The sequence below is a fragment of the Mixophyes fleayi genome, chromosome 9 (genome assembly GCF_038048845.1).
Source record: "Mixophyes fleayi isolate aMixFle1 chromosome 9, aMixFle1.hap1, whole genome shotgun sequence".
Lineage (NCBI taxonomy): Eukaryota > Metazoa > Chordata > Amphibia > Anura > Limnodynastidae > Mixophyes > Mixophyes fleayi.
Window position 1 is genome coordinate 27,679,725 of NC_134410.1, and position 22,053 is coordinate 27,701,777.

At 41.4% G+C, this 22,053-nt stretch overlaps 1 protein-coding gene across 1 annotated transcript in view; it reads left to right on the top strand.

Annotated features, from left to right (window-relative positions):
- Positions 1–22,053, top strand: part of LOC142102323 (leucine-rich repeat and fibronectin type III domain-containing protein 1-like protein) — a 346,950-nt gene that overhangs the window by 189,518 nt on the left and 135,379 nt on the right. The gene's annotated exons all lie outside the window — the stretch shown is intronic.

The following is a 22,053-nucleotide window of genomic DNA, read 5'->3' on the forward strand; positions in this document are numbered from 1 at the left end:
ATTTGACCAATCCTTGTCCCTTTCATTGAAGTATTTATCTCCTGACCACCGGATGTCCGAATAAAAAAGAACCTGACTCGTGTCTGGAGGACAAGGTAGGGGAAGGAAATCCCATCAGTACTCGACCACCACATAACTTTAGCGTCACGAACAGGATCCGAGTGCATCAGGAGAGTAATACCTTCAGTGAAAAATGGACCAGCAACAAAGCGGTGGAACAGCGCAACCAGCAGCAACACCAAATGTGCCCATAACCCTACCATACTATTTCGGGGCCCCATGGCTCCCGAAGTACATTGCAGGTGCCCTCCTCCGTTCTTCTACAAACGGCAGCAGAAAGACTACGACTGGGATGCGCAGGCCTATCGGCTGTCAGCAGGAAGCATCGTCCTCAAGAAGAAACATCAAGGGATGACTGGGACGAAGAACCAGATGATAGACAAGGGACTTTGCCTTAGCTGCCCACCGACCCTTTCAAGCTACTATTGGCGGTATCAGGATTAGAGATCTTTCTCACTGAAACTGTTATATATAATGTATATAATGTATATTAAAACTGTTGTCATTGAAAATGTTTGCTATTATGAATGTTGTAGATGTGTGATTTGAGTTGATAAAGAACAACCACCTTTATGTCTTAATGCGTGAGGACACGCACCTGAAAAAGCGGGGGTGAATGTGGTGCCCCAAAATCTGAGTACCCTGGGGTGTATCTATATGTTTTTAATCTGTTAATTTAATTTGTTAATTGTTAAAAATGTTTAAAAAGATTTCGTAAAGCCTCAAGGCCCCCTCGCCTTCCCACTATACCAAGTGGAGGATGGAAAAAAGGAGAGAATGGGGAGGACATCTGGTACGATTCAGACGAGGAGGCCGAGAAGGACAAGAAGGAGAGGGAGGAGCAAATGTCTAAACCAGAAAGTCCAAAATCCCCAAGGCCCCCGAGCCTCCCTCCCCATTATGCAGGAAGGATGGATAAACGAAGACCCCGGGAACCTCTGTGATGAGAAACAGCAGAAGGATGATGAACCCGCTGAAGAAGGTGGATCCACAAACAGAAGAGGAATAAAAAAAAAGGATCTCAATGGCCTTCCGCTCAGTAGCCAGTGAAAATTTAAAGCGGAGATGGCTTGTAAAGGCCACTTGCAGAAACTGTATAATGATACATTAACCCCCTGGAGAGCTACAAGTTGATCAGGTTTGCAGAAGAGTGTACCAGCATCATAGATGAGTGACGATGGGAAGAGCTCTAGATCTCCGTCCCCGAACCTTGTGGAATTTGTAGAACTCTTGAAAAGGACACCGTACGGGCCCTATACAAAAAGAACCTGACTTTTGTCTGGAGGACAAGGTAGGGGAAGGAAATCCCATCAGTACTCGACCACCACATAACTTTGGCGTCACAAACAGGATCCGAGTGCATCAGGAGAGTAATACCTTCAGTGAAAAATGGACCAGCAACAAAGCGGTGGAACAGCGCAACCAGCAGCAACACCAAATGTGCCCATAACCCTACCATACTATTTCGGGGCCCCATGGCTCCCGAAGTACATTGCAGGTGCCCTCCTCCGTTCTTCTACAAACGGCAGCAGAAAGACTACGACTGGGATGCGCAGGCCTATCGGCTGTCAGCAGGAAGCATCGTCCTCAAGAAGAAACATCAAGGGATGACTGGGACGAAGAACCAGATGATAGACAAGGGACTTTGCCTTAGCTGCCCATCGACCCTTTCAAGCTACTATTGGCGGTATCAGGATTAGAGATCTTTCTCACTGAAACTGTTGTATATAATGTATATAATGTATATTAAAACTGTTGTCATTGAAAATGTTTGCTATTATGAATGTTGTAGATGTGTGATTTGAGTTGATAAAGAACAACCACCTTTATGTCTTAATGCGTGAGGACACGCACCTGAAAAAGCGGGGGTGAATGTGGTGCCCCAAAATCTGAGTACCCTGGGGTGTATCTATATGTTTTTAATCTGTTAATAAATTTGTTAATTGTTAAAAGTGTTTAAAAAGATTTCGTAAAGCCTCAAGGCCCCCTCGCCTTCCCACTATACCAAGTGGAGGATGGAAAAAAGGAGAGAATGGGGAGGACATCTGGTACGATTCAGACGAGGAGGCCGAGAAGGACAAGAAGGAGAGGGAGGAGCAAATGTCTAAACCAGAAAGTCCAAAATCCCCAAGGCCCCCAAGCCTCCCCCCATTATGCAGGAAGGATGGATAAACGAAGACCCTGGGAACCTCTTTGATGAGAAACAGCAGAAGGATGATGAACCCGCTGAAGAAGGTGGATCCACAAACAGAAGAGGAATAAAAAAAAAGGATCTCAATGGCCTTCCGCTCAGTAGCCAGTGAAAATTTAAAGCGGAGATGGCTTGTAAAGGCCACTTGCAGAAACTGTAGAATGATACATTAAACCCCTGGAGAGCTACAAGTTGATCAGGTTTGCAGAAGAGTGTACCAGCATCATAGATGAGTGACGATGGGAAGAGCTCTAGATCTCCGTCCCCGAACTTTGTGGAATTTGTAGAACTCTTGAAAAGGACACCGTACGTGCCCTATACAAAAAGAACCTGACTCGTGTCTGGAGGACAAGGTAGGGGAAGGAAATCCCATCAGTACGCGACCACCACATAACTTTGGCGTCACAAACAGGATCCGAGTGCATCAGGAGAGTAATACCTTCAGTGAAAAATGGACCAGCAACAAGGCGGTGGAACAGCGCAACCAGCAGCAACACCAAATGTGCCCATAACTCTACCATACTATTTCGGGGCCCCATGGCTCCCGAAGTACAGCGCAGGCGCCCTCCTCCGTTCTTCTACAAACGGCAGCAGAAAGACTACGACTGGGATGCGCAGGCCTATCGGCTGTCAGAAGGAAGCATCGTCCTCAAGAAGAAACATCAAGGGATGACTGGGACGAAGAACCAGATGATAGACAAGGGACTTTGCCTCACCTGCCCACCGACCCTTTTGAGCTACTATTGGCAGTATCAGGATTAGAGATCTTTCTCACTGAAACTGTTGTATATAATGTATATAATGTATATTAAAACTGTTGTCATTGAAAATGTTTGCTATTATAAATGTTGTAGATGTGTGATTTGAGTTGATAAAGAACAACCACCTTTATGTCTTAATGCGTGAGGACACGCACCTGAAAAAACGGGGGTGAATGTGGTGCCCCAAAATCTGAGTACCCTGGGGTGTATCTATATGTTTTTAATTTGTTAATTTAATTTGTTAATTGTTAAAAGTGTTTAAAAAGTTTTCGTAAAGCCTCAAGGCCCCCTCACCTTCCCACTATACCAAGTGGAGGATGGAAAAAAGGAGAGAATGGGGAGGACATCTGGTACGATTCAGACGAGGAGGCCGAGAAGGACAAAAAGGAGAGGGAGGAGCAAATGTCTAAACCAGAAAATCCAAAATCCCCAAGGCCCCCGAGCCTCCCCCCCATTATGCAGGAAGGATGGATAAACAAAGACCCTGGGAACCTCTATGATGAGAAACAGCAGAAGGATGATGAACCCGCTGAAGAAGGTGGATCCACAAACAGAAGAGGAATAAAAAAAAAGCATCTCAATGGCCTTCCGCTCAGTAGCCAGTGAAAATTTAAAGCGGAGATGGCTTGTAAAGGCCACTTGCAGAAACTGTAGAATGATACATTAACCCCCTGGAGAGCTACAAGTTGATCAGGTTTGCAGAAGAGTGTACCAGCATCATAGATGAGTGACGATGGGAAGAGCTCTAGATCTCCGTCCCCGAACTTTGTGGAATTTGTAGAACTCTTGAAAAGGACACCGTACGTGCCCTATACAAAAAGAACCTGACTCGTGTCTGGAGGACAAGGTAGGGGAAGGAAATCCCATCAGTACTCGACCACCACATAACTTTGGTGTCACAAACAGGATCCGAGTGCATCAGAAGAGTAATACCTTCAGTGAAAAATGGACCAGCAACAAGGCGGTGGAACAGCGCAACCAGCAGCAACACCAAATGTGCCCATAACCCTACCGTACTATTTCGGGGCCCTATGGCTCCCTAAGTACAGCGGAGACGACGACAAGCTACAGACGACTTCATTCACAGAATTCGAGAACAAACTGGAATCCATGTTCTAGCTATACCCGTTGAATGAACAGCAGAAAGTGGAGATCTTAATAGGGCAACTCACAGGGTCGGTGCTCAGAGAAGTAATCTCATGGCCGATGGACGACAAGAAAGAAGGGGCACAAGTTTTAAAAAAAAAATCCACAACGTTTGAGACAAGAACTCTTCCGGAGTTGAAGATGAAACTATATGCTCGCAAGCAACAACCGAACGTGACACTGCGGGACTATGCCCTGAGCCTACAAGAGATGCTAAGAGCCATTCAGGCAGTGGGGAGAGGAAAGTTCTAGACTTCTGAGGGAGAGAGATCCCTGTGTCTGCATAGACTGAGAGAGAAAAATAGGGACAGAATGAAAATCGGACAAAGTGATATATAAGCAGATTAAAAGTGAAGTAAGTGTAAGAAGAGAAGAAAATAAGAAGTGAGCCAAAGAGAGATGTGAGTAAAAAGGAAAGTACTGAAAACAAATAAGCAGTATAGAGATCTGTGACATCACACAAAACAGACTGAGCTATGTACTGAGAACAGTGTGAGAGGAGAGAAAATAGAGAGGTCTGTGAATACACACAAAAGAGACTGTGTAATACAAAAGATCATCAGTTTATTTGGCGTAAAAAAGTAATTTATGGGCCCCAACCACGTGCACCACTTCTACAAAATTCCTGTGCACAGTTCAACCCAGGACTGAGTGTAAAATATAGTAACGTTACCAGGGATAATATTGGTGCACCAAATGTTTTAGATGATGTTAATGTTATGTGATTTACCTGAAAATTGATTTATTGTTATTATATGTTAAATGCTATTGTGCTCTATGTTGATCAAATTAATATTTTGTCATTACCATTGAGTTGAACGGGTCAGTGGCACGGTGGCTTACCAAAATTATCTTTACCGCATTATTAATAAACCCAAGTTATTTGACCAATCCTTGTCCCTTTCATTGAAGTATTTATCTCCTGACCACCGGATGTCCGAATAAAAAAGAACCTGACTCGTGTCTGGAGGACAAGGTAGGGGAAGGAAATCCCATCAGTACTCGACCACCACACATATATTTATATATATATATATATATATATATATATATATATATATATATATTATAGGATACTGGATAAAAAAACATATTTTTATATTGTTTTACAATTATGGGGCAAAACCAGAACGGACACATATCTGGCTACTGATGTCTCTCTCTTCCACCAATATTATCTTGCTGGGATCCACAGGGTATAACATACTGTACACTACAAGCGCCAATCCTGAAGATTTAACCCTGACAATGTTTCATATGTATTATATTTATTCCACTCATCATTCAGCAGGAGATACCAGGCTTTGTATCATCACTTTAAGGTATATACTCTTATTAGAGACACTGGATTTCCCCAGCCAATATCCTTCCCTCTTTCTCCTACATTTTTGTGTTAATGACTTTTGATGGATTGTCCACCTTTGGCTGCCTTTCATCTATTGCCTTGCACGTTTTCCTGCATGTGTTTACGAAATACAAAATTTGGCAGTGTGGCTTCCTTCCATACTTTATAGCACTGTATTCTTATAGTCAAGCAGAGTTGTTTATTATTTCCATTGAGCATCTGGTATTGGGCAGTGTTTATAGTGGAAGCGCTGTTTTGTATAAGAAAATTTTATTACATTGTAGTGCTATGGGATTTTTTTCACCACTTGGTCGATGATAGTTCAAGACAGAAGAAAAGAAAAAAGTTTTTCCCATGGCACTACAATGGATCAAGAATAAATCTTTTATTTTATATGTAGTAAAGTGGTTAACAATGGTATTCGAGTCATTTATTTTAAAATTGTGTATGTGAGCTCCTATTGTGGTATAATGGTCAGGGGTCTTAGGGACCTGTGTCCATTATACTGGGACCACTGCGGTGGTAAAGGCGTGCAGCAAGCTGCTTTCCTGAACAAGCCCCAAACTCACCGGGCTTAGCGCTGACTAGCATGGGTCTTATTTTCAGTATAGTGACCCCACGCTCATGGAAACCAAACCCATGGGCGGACATAGACTTTATTTTTAAGAGGGGCGATTTAGCAAAGTCACAGCCCTCCTTCATTCTGATTGGCTGGCTGCGGTTGCGCCTCCTGCGCTTGATAACACCCCCTGATCAGTGTCTTGGAGCAATTTTAAGGTAGGCCTGTGCTGCTGGGAGGGGGTAGGGGGGGCATTGACCAAACCTTAGACTGTCTGCCACTGGGTCTGGTTGCGGAGTGGGCTTTATTTATTTATTACCATAGCTTTTCCTATTAATTTTAATGGGCCTGTTCATTTAAATCAGTTTATACATGCAGTGCACATGCTGGAACCACCATTGAAATGAATGAGTCCTCAAGTCCATTCACTTCAATTCAAATGAATGGTGAAACCATACTTGCCAACTTTTCAAACCTTCGCTCCGGTAGAGCCCAAAGGGAAGGTCATCTGATAGGGGTAGGAGGGGGCATGGCCCCACCCCCTGCTAGGATGCTAGGAAATTCCAAAATTCATGGCATTTTGCAGCGTGGGCAGGGCTTAATGGCGCAACATTGCGTCATTAAGCCCTACCTCCATCACAGTCTAGGAGGATGCCTACTCTTCCAGGAGTCCGGGAGGACTCCCCGAAATTTGGGAGAGTCGGCAAGTATCGATAAATCTTGTTCATCTCGCTCTTCTCGCTGGTTTTGAAACAATCGAGTGTCTCAAACCAGTGAAATCCTTCTTAGTGATTTCTACAACAATTTACTAAATCCATCCTGCATAGACTCCCCCAGTTCTGTTCTTAATACTGGGAAATCGGTGTATGCGGTGATTTCGCAGTGCCGGGCGAGGAGGAAATATGGGAGATTTGAAAAAACTGATGATTTGTTTTTAATAGAGGTGATAATTGTCAAATTGACGTGTAAATCATGATCTACATGGATAATTTTATCTCTATTTCTGCAAATCGACGATTACATACCTTCCGCCATGCCTCTGAAGAGCGGTGTGGTCTCTCTATGCGGGTGGCGTGGTTACCTTGTATGGTGCCATCGCACATCCTCGGGGGTATCCCCAACCCACCTCTCCTTCCTTAAAAACATCCCTGTATTGCCGCATGCGCCAATGGCGGGTGCCTAACTCCTAACACTGCAATCTACTGCATAGGAGTGTAAGAGATCTTGGTGAACATATTTCTTTAAGTATAAACACTGCAGCTATTTCCTATATATTGTTTAGCTCATTAATACACAACCTGTTCTACTTATTGGAAATGTTGGCTTTTCCTGCTCTGTAAGCTTTGTAACCAACAGTAATACATAAGAATCCACTAATATATATTTTCCTTCACATGGCTGCAGATTACGGAAAATGTAACATCTTTGTTACTAGGCAAGCAATAATAAATGATTTTACTTTACAGTCAATTAAATCCACAGTTCAACTCTGCTGCCTAATCTTAAAGCAGATGTTTATCTTCCCATAAATTCTTTAATAACTGACATTATCTGAGCTTTATACTCCTGCGGGTAGCGTTATCACACATGGCAGTGTCTGATCTTCTCCAAACTAATAACAGTTTAATACAGTATATAGTTACAAATGTACCTGCCCATCTATATACAGTACTATATAAATACTACCATGATAACGTTATCTACATACACTTTGTTTTGTGAACAATTAGCTTTGGGTAATTGAGGAACACCATCTTTGTAAGTCTTTTTTTTTTTTTTGTATCCGCTTTTGTCGGCGACCTATAATCAGATTGTCCGTGGCATCAACAACTTCTCCCCTACCTCAGGAGAGTGACAACAACCTTGACGCAAAGAGAGGTGATATCCCAACCAAAACAATACTTCAAAACAGGACACACATAGGAGAATGGCTTTTACTTAGTGATGCAGGGCAGTGGAACTGGGAAGTGAAAATGTTGAAAGGGGCACAAGAAATGAAATGAAAGTGAAAAGATAATAAGTTATTAAGTGAATCACTAGACAACTAACTCAAAAGAAACACTAAATATTTCACTCTAAAAACCCCTTCAAATTATTTCACATTGCAGTACAAACATACATATTTTTTTAATACCATCAATAAAATATACAGTTACTTCACAGTTCAGCAATGTCTTCTTCAATTACAGAAAGTACCTTTTATGAATCAGTAAGTGTTCCGTTCTATTTTGGCTTAGTTTTACAATGGTGTCTTATCTCTCGTTGAGAACTGAATTGAATATTTACACAGTTATGTAAAGGATACTGATCTTAAGTAGTAGATTCTCCAAACTCCCTGTTATGTGTCTCAAGTTTGGGTTTACGCCTATGCATTAATGCAAATATCTAATCAGCCAATCATGTTGCAGCAACTTAAGGCATAAAAACATGCAGAGTAATAATGGTGGCATCACTTTTTGGTACCAACACTTGACCCATGTGTCGGATTTACCAAAGCTATCTTACCAGTCCAAATAGCAATCTCCATATTTCTCTATTCCCGGCCCAGTGGGAAATAATATATAGTTATCTACATATAATGTCCAAATGTCATAATCATTTGGAAATATTATTGAAACTAGAGTTTATTTTACACTGGCTAGATTACACAAAATAGGGCCTGCACAATCTAGGTTCTGCTGACCCATTTGTGGTGAAGTGGGTGACATTGCCCATGTATTTTGGACATGCCCTGTTATTCTGCCATTCTGGTCAGCGGTTTGTGTCCTAACACATAAGGTTAGGAAGACATGATTAACCCTTTCCCCACTTGTGACCCTCTTTCACTTATTAACCATCTAGTGAGTGGCAGTTCTGTGGGCGAAAATGACTTGTTAAGAGAGAAGCCAGAGGAGAATAGCCGGACTGGTTCAAGATGACAGGAAGGTGACAATAACTTAACTAACCATTCATTATAACAGTGGTATGATAGCCCGGTTTCTGGACTATAGAGCAAAAGAATCAATACTCGGGGTGTACAGAAAACAGGCGTCACTGATTATTGAAGGCACAAAAATTCTGATATTTCAAGATTTCTCAGTCATAGTTTCGCAAAAAAGGCAAAGAGTTTTCAGCTGTATGCAAACACTTAATAGACAGCAATAAGCGTTTTGCTCTACTCTTCCCAGCCAAACTTAGGGTAGTAGAAAATGGAAAGACCCTGTTCTTTGAAGATCCAGCAGAGGCCACTAGATACTTCTTACGGAAGTCGCCATCACAAGGGACACCAACTGGAGACAGAGTGTCCCCTCACCGCTGAGACATTACATACATAGACAGTGCTCTAGATTTTTGGCCACTTTAACAAATATTGTGCCTCTTTTATGTTAATAGGTTGTGTTATGTTTTACACTAATATAATAGTTAAATTTCTTCTCGTTATGGTTATGACTAACAAAGTTATTGAAATGTTCATATCTTTGAGGATGAGTCCCGACTACACGTCCGGGATTCACCCTAGCTTGTTATTGGAAAATAGGAAAAATAGAAAATGGTGGATGAAGATTATTCAGACAGTAATGCTTTGATTTTTTTAACATGTACAGAGATCCAAAATTTGAAGATACATGGGGGGTGCGGAGCAGACCAGAATCTATTTGAAAGGTTGTGGACACGCCTGCTTCCTATCATCTTAAGACTGCATCAAGAAGGGTTGCAGTTTGTAAGTAACCAATCCCCGGGTGGGGGGGCGAGCTGACCATGTCGTCTACACATCCTGACATAGTTTCCCCTCCTCGCCCTCCTCCACCGCTGAAAGTAATTTCGTGGAATGTAGATGGCCTAAATACCCCCATAAAGCGAAAAAGAGTTATAACACACCTTAAGCGCCATAAGCCCGATATCATCTTCTTGCAGGAAACACATTGGAAAACGGGGGAAGACTCTAACCTTAAAGATACTTGGATTGCTGAGTGTATATCAGCCCCATACAAAAATAAGTCCAGGGTAGTGGCCATGTTGTTCGGGAGGAATGTGTCCTATACCATCTTAGACAGAGTAATTGATCCAAATGGCAGATATATATTACTTGACGTCCAAATCCATGACTACAAATATACACTTCTAAACATATATGCCCCTAACGTAAATCAAAAAGAATTCTATCAATTTATATCCCAATTGGTCACCTCAAGAGAAACGGCAAATCTAATAATAGGGGGTGATTTTAATGTGGTAGATGACCCAACTGTAGACAAAAACCCTGTTCCCCAAAATATCAGATCAGAGCTATGGACTCAAATCTCTGCCCTAAAGATGGCACATAATCTCACAGATCCATGGAGACTGCTAAATCCCTCTGACAAATCTTTTACATTTCATTCAGGGGTGCATAATTCTTTTTTTAGGCTTGACTATATACTAATAGCCGATTCTTTGGTAACTGAACTCATCAAAACTGATATTGGCTCAATACTTATATCTGATCATGCCCCTGTAACAATAACGCTCCGTCTGCCCTTGGAAGGACAACGGAATTCTACTTGGCGATTCCCTTCCTATTTATATACCTCAGAGAATTTTAAACAGCATCTTAAATACCATTTGCTGGATTACCAAGACAATAACATCGAATACTTTGACAACCCTATACTGTTTTGGGAGGCATCTAAGGCAGTCCTGCGAGGGAATATAATAGCATATATGGCCAATCAGAAAAAAGAATTGAATAAAATTTATCAATCCCTTTCACAAACAATGCGAACTCAGTATAATGCCTATCTGTCTGATCCTAAAGATATAACACACGCTAGCTATAAACAGGCAAAACAAACATTAGAAAATTTCTTACTGGCCCAAGCTCAATCTAAAATAGACTACACAAAGAATAGATACTACAGGTGGGGCAATAGAACTGGAAGACTTTTGGCAAACCTTTCAAAGCCTTTTAGACGTAAAAGCCATATAGTGGCTATCACAACGCCAAAATCCTCACTGCCCCTCACTAAATCTAAAGAAATAGCGGGAGCCTTCTTAAAATATTATCAGACATTATATACGGCTACTCCATCTAATGATGCACTCCTGAGTGAAAAATTGCTCTATAATCTTAATATTATTATTAATATTATATAAGTCATAACAGACATGCAAAGGGAGTTGGGGGGCTGGGAACGACTCAATCTATCCTACTTGGGCAGGGCAAACCTCCTGAAGATGATATCGTTTCCGCGATTACTATACCCGTTACAAACATTACCACTCCTCCTAACGCAAAAAGATGCACAACAAATTAATTATCTTTTCCGTAAATTTATTTGGAAAAAGAAACACCCCAGGATTAGCCTTATCAAACTTCAACAACCCAAGACAAATGGAGGCATAAATTTCCCAGACATAGTTCAATATAGTCATGCAGCTCATCTGCGATACCTGAAGGATTGGATAATGGACCAGAGCACCTATACTAACTTAGCAGTAGAAAAACAATTTCTTTCGGATACTAATCCAAAGGCTTTTCTTCACTTGCATGACCAAGAATTGTCCTCTAATATTCTTGAAAACCCTCTTGTCCTTTCAGTTAAAAAAATTTGGCATATATTAAGACACAAACTTCACATTAACCCCTATAAGTCCATACATTTACCGTTTATCAAAAATCCCGCATTTCAGAACGGCATGGCGGCTCGCCCCTTCACTGTGTGGGAGAGGGAAGGACTGCGGTCAGTTGGGCAGTTGCTGGACAGGAATGGGAGAAGGACACTCCGCCACGCGGAGGCATTGGAGCTGTTTCCATTTTTAGGCCTGTGCGGTCTTTCCTTCATTCAGGCCCAGCACTATGTCCGAGAAGTGATATCACTCTTCACAGCAGTTGATTGGGATAACCCTCTTGATACTTTATTATTAACTGTATCCTCCAAAAGAGGAGCAATTTCATCCAACTATGCTTTTCTGAGAACCATAATAGATCACACTAAAATAAATTCGGGCCTAAGTGGTTGGTTGCGTTATTTCCCCCAATTAACAGAACAGATGCTGTTGAAGGGGTTGGCCACCTCGATAAAGCTTTTCCCAGCTTCTACATATGCAGAGATGTTCCTCAACATATTCCACAGGGGCTACCTCTCACCGCACCGTCAAAATATTATTGGTCTTTCAGCTGATTCTAGATGTCCTAAATGTGGTGAAACCGAAGCAGACCTATTTCATTGTCTATGGGCATGTCCTGTTATCAAGGCTTTCTGGACCCAGGTATGGAGGTTTGCAACTACAAACTTAATTAATTATTTGCCATTCACTCCTGATTGGGCAATACTGGGTATTTTACCTCCCAATACGCGAACATCTACAGGAGGCAGAAAGTTGCATATGGCAATATCTGCAGCGGCTAGGAAATCGATTCTCCATATGTGGATCCAGAGCGCCCCTCCAACACTTGAGCTATTTAAAGAAAAAATGTACTTTCTCCTGAGAATGGATTGGCTGGAGGCTTCTCTCCAGAAAAGTACCTTAACTCGCAAATTTTTTGAGACTTGGGAAAGCTATATTAATACCCTACCGTCCCAATTACGCAACCAACTATATGAATGCTTTCACCAGACACTGTGGTATGAAACGAGGGTATTTCTTCAAGACCCTCCAATTTTTGTAGGGGATGATGGGGAGGGCCTGTCCTCTTCCTCTGGTCCCTTCGCACCCTGATGGTGGGTTGGGGAGGGGAAATTGTAATGCCATGTCTGCTCCTTTTATTGAGAGATGATAGCGTATTTATTTTCACCATTAATGTTACCATTACTGCAATTTTGCCTTGTCTTATATTTTAAAGCGATAATATATTATTATCGGGCACACATATTTTAGAATGTTTGTGTTATGGTCATCAAACCTCCTCAAGTTGAACCCAAGGAAAAAGTGTAATAATACCCATGTACATGTATATTGATTGTATTTACAATGGAATATCTCTCTTCTTCTGTGAAATGAACAGTATTACATAATTGATGTCTGAATGTCTTCAATAAAAATGTTTTGGAAAAAAAAAAATAACAGTGGTATGTAGGAGGACTGATGTGAATGGGTTCTCTGTGCACCGCTGCGGAATTAGTGGCGCTATATAAATAAATAGATAATGATGATGTCACGAGCCGCGGCGGTACACCGCATCCTGGCATGAGCTAGCAGCCGGGCGTGTGTTTTAGTTTCTGTGCTCTGTTATTATCCTTGTGGCATAGATGTAGGAGGGTTTAGGGACAGCCTCCAACACCAGGGGGAGCTCTCATATGATTTAAACTGGTTCACTTATATTTTTATACCTGCTTCCTGGTTATGTTATTACCTATGCTAGTTCTAGCTAGTAATTAATTAGCTGCCTCCTGAGGCTGATTGTCAGCCCTATCTTCATCTGTCCTGATTGGCTCTTAGTACTATTTAAGGCAGTGAGATCAGAGCCTCACTGCCGGTTATAGCTTCTGTTTCCAGTCTGCTGACCTGCTCTGCTTCTTGCTCCTGCCTTTTGAATATTCTGTTGGATTGCCCGTGTATGACTCCTTGCCTGGATTTGGACCCTGCCTGTGTTTCTTGTGACCCCGACCTCTGGCGTGTTTACCGACCTTCCTGTTTGCTCGTGACCCTTAACCTTGGCTTGTCTATTGGATTCGTTGTCTGCTGCCGGCCCTCGACCCTTGCCTGGACTTCGCCCCGCTTTCCTGGGTTCTCCACAGCCGGTACGCAATTCACGACCCTCTGTCAGTCTGCGGCCCAGTCTGTCCCCACCACTAGGGGCTCCAGTGAACACCTGACTGGCAGAGTAGATTCCGGGTTGTGCTGTATCGGCTAGAGGGGTTCCTAACAGATGATGACTACTTCCAGCAGGATAACACGTTATGTTACAAAGCACAGATCATCTCAATGAGTTCAGTGTAACCAATGGCCTCCACAGTCACCACATCTCCATTCAATACAGTACATTTAGGATGTGGTAAAATTGGAGATTCGCAGGATGAATGTGCAGTCGACAAATCTGCAGCAACTGTGTGATACTATCATGTCATAATGGACCAGAATCTATAAGGAATGCTTCCAGCACTGTGTTGAATCCATTCCTCGAAGAATTCAGGCTGTTCTTAGGGCAAAGGGGGAGGGCTACCCAGTTCTAGGAAGGTGTATATACACTGAGTGTATGTATGCTGATTGTGATTTTTCTGTATGAAGTTTTGAGTAAGTTGGTGGTACCACTTCTGTCTTGTCGTGTTCATAATTTGACAGGGAAAGGTGTTGCATGTTGTAGCTGGGTCCCGCTTTACTCACCTCCCCCACATACGTTAGATTTATTAATAAAAATTTGTGCCTAATGCATAAAAGTATAATTTCTAATATAAATGTATCTATATATAATAAAACATTGTTCCTACAGAGGGGATTTCCAAGCAGCACTGAAAATTTGTCCATGCTTTAGTAACATTAATACTCCCAAACACATAGGTACGTTATACTTCACTCGCAAAAAGAGAGTTTGATTTTTTTTAAATAAAATTTCTACATTTAATTTCCCTGCTGCTCTAGAGCCTGGGGTAGAATGCAGCTCTCCAATTACTTCCGGAAAACGTCAGCCTAAACATTTCTGGCCGGAGCCAAGGGGGATCATAATCACTTGATGACATATTTTTTCTCCAGTGCAATTTTTGCATTAATCACAGTTGAGGTATCACATAATGAATCACCAGAGCTTATTCTCTCACTGATAGGGACTGCTATTCTGTTTCTCACTGTCTTGCCCAGTGGTCAAAGTGCAAATTTAGAAGTGGCGGTATGGAAACTGTAATGGGAATGTAAGTGAATGGAATGTGATAGTTTTACAATGAAGGCGGTAAGAGAAGTGGCATTGTGGCATACCACCGTATAAGCCCCACTTCGACCACTGGTCCTGCCTCTGCGCTATTAGGGTCACTATATCTGCCCTGCCCTCAGCTAACTTCAGTGTGTCTATCTCTGTTCTTTCATGGCCCGGCGGTACTCGCAGATATAGAGTGTTAACTCACACCTACTAGTATGCCTCTCAGATCGGACATCCACATTGATTGCACTTGGCTCTCTCAGAAATGAGGCTAACAGCTGAGCTGAACCTCTCCAGCTCTCACTGCAAATCATAGCATTATTTATGACTTCAATCAAAGTAACTGGGTTTCAGAACATTAGTTTTGGAGCTCAGATAAGCTCTGTTTCTTGCATGTCAATTCTCATTATTGCTGGGTCCCAAAGCTTCTTTCTTGGAAATCAAGCTCATTCTAGCACACAGCTACAAGCCAAATCTCTCACCCATTGAAGGATTCCATTGATAGGCATCTCGAAGGACTATTTCACTGATCCCAAAGACCAGGAAGAGGATTCTTTCCCAAGGGAGATTTTTTTATAGGCCGATAGTTAAAAGCCAGGCATTGCTTCCCAGTACCAAAGGAAGGTTCTTTTCAGGACACTCTAGTCCTGCCACTACACTCTTATCGCCCACAAGGTGGTCTCCTCATTCCCAGGTCATTCAGGGGCATCACTCATACACATCAGTACAAGGGGTGTTACACTTTTGTGCAGGAATTCTTGGAAGACAGCCATGCATTATGGAGGTCAAGAGACTTACATAGTATATGTAAGTCATACTGGCTGACTTATACATGTGAAATAAGAGGCTCCTCTCTTCTGGTAAAGATTCTAATACTTTTCTAAGCCGGTGCAATAGATTTTAAATAATTGGCAGATGATTCTAATTGTTACAGTAGTTTCATTTAAGGCTGTTAAATCAATGCAAAGACAAACTCTCTTCTGTATCTTACTGACATAAAAAAAACATTTCCACCCGCAGAAGAAGAAGAAGTCCTAATGACCTTCGGGATTAATATCCAGAACTGTGCTCATGTACTCTGAAAGTTATTGTTGCATACATGAGGTGGCATGGTACCTCAAAGGAGGTACATAGGGCATCCATATAACCTATGGTGTTAGTACCTAATCTAATATTTATACCTCTGTTAGCTGTAATTGAAGCCAGAAGAACTTTTCTCTGAATTGAGAGAACCTACAGATAATACATGTTCATGAGTATAAGAAGAAAACTACCCACAAGATAATGACTACAGTATTACTGCCACTAAGTTCAAAAGTATTACATTTACGTTAGCTTGGACTAGATTGCAAAGCAAATTAAGTTTAGTATTTTTAATATAGTGATAAATAATTTCTTGCTCAGAGAGGATGTCTGCATCCTGTTGGTTGAACCCAAAGTGGGGTCCCAGAATCTATTTTTGGGGTCGCCAGGTTGCCTATCTGCCATACATTCCTTTGGGAACAACCACTTATAGAGGCCCCAAAACAATGATACATTGATATTTGGGTTGACCACTATTAAGTCCGTAACTATCGTTTACAAATAAAGATTTTCCTATGCGATCGCTGTGGTTCCAAAGCACATAGGTTTTATTCGCAAATAGACTGAAAGGCAAAGTTTGGTAAGCGTGCACCTGCTAGCTCTAGTACAAGCTTCTATCAGAACACTCTGGTTTCCAAAGCCAGATCTTAACAATTTATACACTGTACAGTGACATCACAGAAATACACAGTTACAGTTTTATGGTCTTCATTCATTGGTTGCCAGGTCATAACCTCCCAGGAACTCAGCGTGGCATTGGTGGATTCCTCTGGTCATTGTTCTATGAAACTGCCAGCTGCCCTTCCTAAGTTTCCCTCCTCTAGACCTGTATAAACTGGTTTTTATGATCCCTGTGAGGTGGCTTTTTAGTGTATGAAAAAGTGATATTATTTATAACTAGCGTTCGCAGAGTACGAACTCTACACAAATAATACCAGAAACGTTTTCATGTAATTGCGAACAGAACGATACCCAACTCGTAATTTGAAAACATATTTTAGCCTCCTTACCACTTTATTTTATATAAAACGATTAGTAAATGTTAAGCATAATAAAAGGTTGTTATGAAAATAATTACATTGCGTATAGATCGCATCGCAGCTGATTGTACAGAAAATATCGATTACCAGCTTCATCCAATTATTAAACTTCAACACCACAATTGGCCTAGGCCAGGGTTGGCTAACATGTGACACTCCAGGTGTTGTAAAACTACAAGTCTCAGCATGCTTTGCCAATATATAGCAGCTTATTGCTGAAAGGGTATGCTGGGATTTCTAGTTTCACAATACCTGGAGTGTCACAGGTTAGACAACACTGGCCTAGGCAGTACTCATTTTAAATTATGCCCCTGATGCCATCAGTTTTCCAGTGCTTTCCTACGTCCAAACATCTATGAGTGCAAAATAGCATAGTTGCCTGTCTATTTCTGGGAGTCCTCTCAGGCTCCCAGGATAGCAGGGCAACCTCCTAATCCCGGCCAGATAGGAAAGTTAAATGGAGGGGTTGGGGCTTAGTGATGCGATTCACGCGCCATTGTGACCCCACCCTCTGTCATAATAGGCCAGAAATGATTATGCCCTTTTAGGGGGCGGGGCTAAGTGAGGCACGGAGCCCCGCCTCCACACGCCCACCTCCCCCAGATTATATAGTACATCTAGTGCTCTGTGCCTGTGACCGCTTTATGACTTGTGCTATATTACTATGTATGCCTTTATTAGATTGTCCTGTAAAACCATATTTTATCTACATTTATCTTTAGCAGTTCCCGAATCCTATTTCTGTTGATCACTTCTATATATGTTAGCCACACCTGATATCTTATTTCTGCAATGGCTGCATGCTGTATTAAGTGTCTGCGCTTGGATTTCTTATAAAATTGTCTCTCGTTAAAGGATTTTGTGTTCCTAACCAAGCAGTATAATCACCAGATGCCGACAGAACCTGTTAGTTTTGCCTGCGCCATTCTTATCTGTTTAATACAATATAATTGGGGTGGAGATGTAAAGTATAATTTACTGCACTTTAATGAAAGGAAATGTGCAGATTTTCCCTTGCTCTGTAATTTGTCTCTTTTAGCAGAATTACATTTTCTATCCTGTCGTACTGTTTGACCCCGGCCAGTTAAGCTGTGATCCTATTAAAAAAGTAGTTTAGTTTATGTATGATCTGATAAGACCTTTTTTCTCTATTGCTGCAGTCCCACTTGTGACCAGAATGTAGATAAAAGTTTAAATAAAAAAAGACAAAAACGCATTTTCTCTAGATTCACAAATTATAATATCACAGATTTTATTTTTTTCACATGTATTTATTAGTTGTTAGATTAAATGCAACTTTATTGTAATCGACGTGTAATCTACCCACATAGTGTTTGAATATACGAATAAGTGGTCTTTTCTGGAGAACATTCTGAAAAACAGAAATAAAAGTGCATAACAGCTGCTATCAGACAATAATGCAGGGGCTGAACACTGCTCTTTATAGAGCAGAGCGGGGGGCTGAGAGGGGAGCAAAGCATTTGAAGGGGGGAGGCATTGGCTGGCCCCCTCACCTCCAGGACCCGTAACCCCTGCACCCCTATTGTTACTCCCCCTCCAATAATGTCATGTATACATGCAAACATGGTCGTAGAGTGCCTCTTCCAACAGTCACTGTGTGAAGCACTGCTAAACATATTAATGAAGAGGAAGAAAGCCAGGGGTGTGGTGTGGACAGGGGTCATTTTTAAATATAAGTTAATATATTTTAGGTATTTTACTCCAAGTTATATCATCAAGAACTATCGCATTCATGTTGATCATCAAGAACTATCGCATTCACGTTGTTTATCTTTTTATTGACTTATGTATAAATATATACGAAGTTTCCAAAAGTCACTACCACATCCATCTATTTAATGGTCAATATCATGCAAGTTCCTTTGGTTACAACGTAATCAGACATAAGTTTATTTATGTGGTTGTTTTAGAATGTTGTCAATTTTTAGTTTTACGCACATGGTTCTATCAAGACTGGGAATTGCTGTTGTAGAAGTTATGCACATCTGAGCACTGTTATTTGTCAATAATAGTCTATGTTAGTAATCAATATTTCATAACAGAAGTTTATACCGTGTTAAAAACATATCTTCATTCGGTTTATCTGGTATGAGCGCAGCCAATTAATTAATTCTGTATTGTATATGATCAAGGAGGGATAGCTTGTTAATTAATTGCAGCTCTACCAGACTAGGTCTATTTGATATCTTGAGCGCAGTGTTCCACCCTTCTGAATGGTGCTCCAAGTTATGGAAAATCATCTTATGCAGTTAAACTCCAAGACAATCTGGAAAATTGATAACATATGTGTATATATCGTAGAGATTTCACTGACCCCCGTGTTTTGATTTTGGATCTGGATTAACTTTGTGTTTTGATTTTGGTCTTGGCAAAACCGCCCTCGCGTATTTTGGTTTTGGATCCCATTTTTTTCTAAAATTACATAATTTGGCTCTTTTTTTTATCCCTACATTATTATTACCCTCAATAACATTAATTTCCAATCATTTCCAGTCAATTTTTGTCAAGTTACAAGAGCACTGCTACCCCTCCTGTTTCTGTATGAGCAATGGCCCTGGAGACTGGAGAGTGACAAGAACACTGCTACCCCTGTTTCTGTGTGAGCAATGTCGCTGGATCTCCTGAGGAGGGAGGTACTTATGGAATCCAAAACCTGCGAGAACCGACAACGCAACAATGAGGTTTTGCCTCGATTCAGAGCCAAGGGCACGCAAAAGGAACGAGCCGGCTCGCGAGCCTCCTCGGATTCCCTAAGTTCGGGTAGGCTCGGTCCTATCATGAATTTGTAGAACATGATGGAGAGGTCTTCACCTATAGCAGCCGCCTTTCCCGTAGAGCTTGTTACGCTCACAGGTACTCGGATGCCCCCAGGTCTTATACTCAGAGTAGTACAAGTTTATGAATGTACCGCAGCACAGAGTAGCGGGAGATAGTAAATAAAGCGTTGTCAGGAAACAGGCTGAGGTCTTAGATCCCAAGCAGGTACCGCGGTCAGGAACAGGCAAAATGTCAGGGCTGGCAGCAAACAAGGAGGGTCCAAATACGAAGCAAAGATCAGGGCAACAAGCGAAGAATCTAAGACCAGTAAACAGAGCCAAGGGTCATACACGAACAATCCAATCCACAAAAAACAGATACAAGGCACAGGAGCAGGTCAGTAAACAGAGACTGAGAACTATAACCGGCTGGGAGGCTAAGCCCTCCCTGCCTTTTAAACACAGATGGGCCAATAATAACAGGGAAAGAACAGGTGCACTAATCAGCCCATAGGGCTGTTAATTGGACTCCCTATTACGCGTGCCCAGCTTTCATTTTAACCAGGCCGCGGCGGTGGGAGAAAGAAGCGTCCCAGCTGTTGCCTTAGTGACAGCCGGGACGTGTATGCGGAATTGACATCCCGGTCGTCATGTTGATGGCCGGGGTGCCCGAGGCAGCCAGAAACAAGCCGCAGCGGACAGCAGTGGAGCCGCGGCTCGTGACACTGAGCATCTCTAATATATGGGTCAATTTATACCGTAAATTATAAGCATATTAGAAGTCCATAAGGAGTTTTGTGACCATGTAAACATACAAGGCTGTAGGCTCATCGCTTATACATATTTTATTTACAGTAGTTTATCCATATACATTACTTATCGTATGGTTTTATTTGTATGACATCCCAAGTGCACTGTTTTATGCAAGTATTTATGTAAGTTCTTGACCTTGTCTCTGTATAACATTTACCGTATTTCATCCTAATTGTTTGGCTCAGTCTGACCCCAGACTTTTTATTTTTGCTGACTGTAATATCCTACTACCACACTGGTGAGTAGCGAGGTTGTGGCAGCCACAGAGTACCCTCGGGCTTATTCTACGGGACAAAGGGGGTTGGAGAAAACCAGCAGGAGAGTTCTCTAGTTTCCCAGTAAAGCAGAACAATCCCTCCCATATAATGTAAAGTAGTGATTTTAAAGAAAGGAGAGAAAGGCAAACAACATACAACCGTAAAGAGATGACACTCTGTGGAAGCAATCAGACCAGAGTGCAGGCAAGTGTAGTTTATAATTATAAGGGAAGTGGATATAGTGGTGATTGTACAGTTAATAATCAAGTTGTAGATTACAATAATAAGCATCAAACGCAGACGCTAATTACAAAAGAAACAACTGAAATTAAACGAATCATGTTGAATTATTTTTAATTATTTTACTCCTCTCCCTTCATTGCCGTAAAATTACACGGCCCAAATTACAACAATGTTCTATCTGTACAAAATCAATAATAGAATAAAGTAGTCATCCAATTAAAAGTTATCATTGTTTATTGTCAGGTTTACATAAGTGTGTGTATATAAGTGTGAGTGTATGTATGTGTGTGTGTGTGTGTGTGTATATATAAATAATTATACTATGTTTATTGAGAACACTGTTGTCCAACAGTGAACAAGTGATATGGACCGTTAAATGCAGTGTGAATGGACAGCCACTTGGGATAGTCAGATCTGTGACTTGTCATAGCTGCCAGCTGCCTCTACTTTCCAGGAATAGGTTAGAGTTTTAAGATTTGTTCCTGTATTTCAATGCATAATTCTTACTATCCATTCTTCTTAGCTTGGCTTTCTAATGAAATATTTAATGTATAAGAGCTTTGCAAATGCAAATAAGTGACATTATAACCAAAATGTACACCACAATGGGGATGGTTATACTTTGATGGGAGGCATAAAGTCCCAAGACGGCATTAGAAGAAAAATGGATCTGTTGGTCCTATGTGAAAGAACCGGGAAGAGGGGACTTGCTGTACATATATTTGCATGGAATGGAGTCTACACAAATGCACAAAGAGTTGGGTTGGTAATTATTCTTGGCAATAAAACTGATACAGTAGACATAAATCTTAATAATAGGGCACTCAGTAAAGGCCTGACAATTGGAGTGTCACTGAACATATGAGCAGGATGGTGAGGAATAGTTTGCAAGAACATGATCAACCATTATAACACTGTATAAAGGAGGTTTTCAATTAAAGTTAAGAAGCCGTCAATAACTCTTCCATA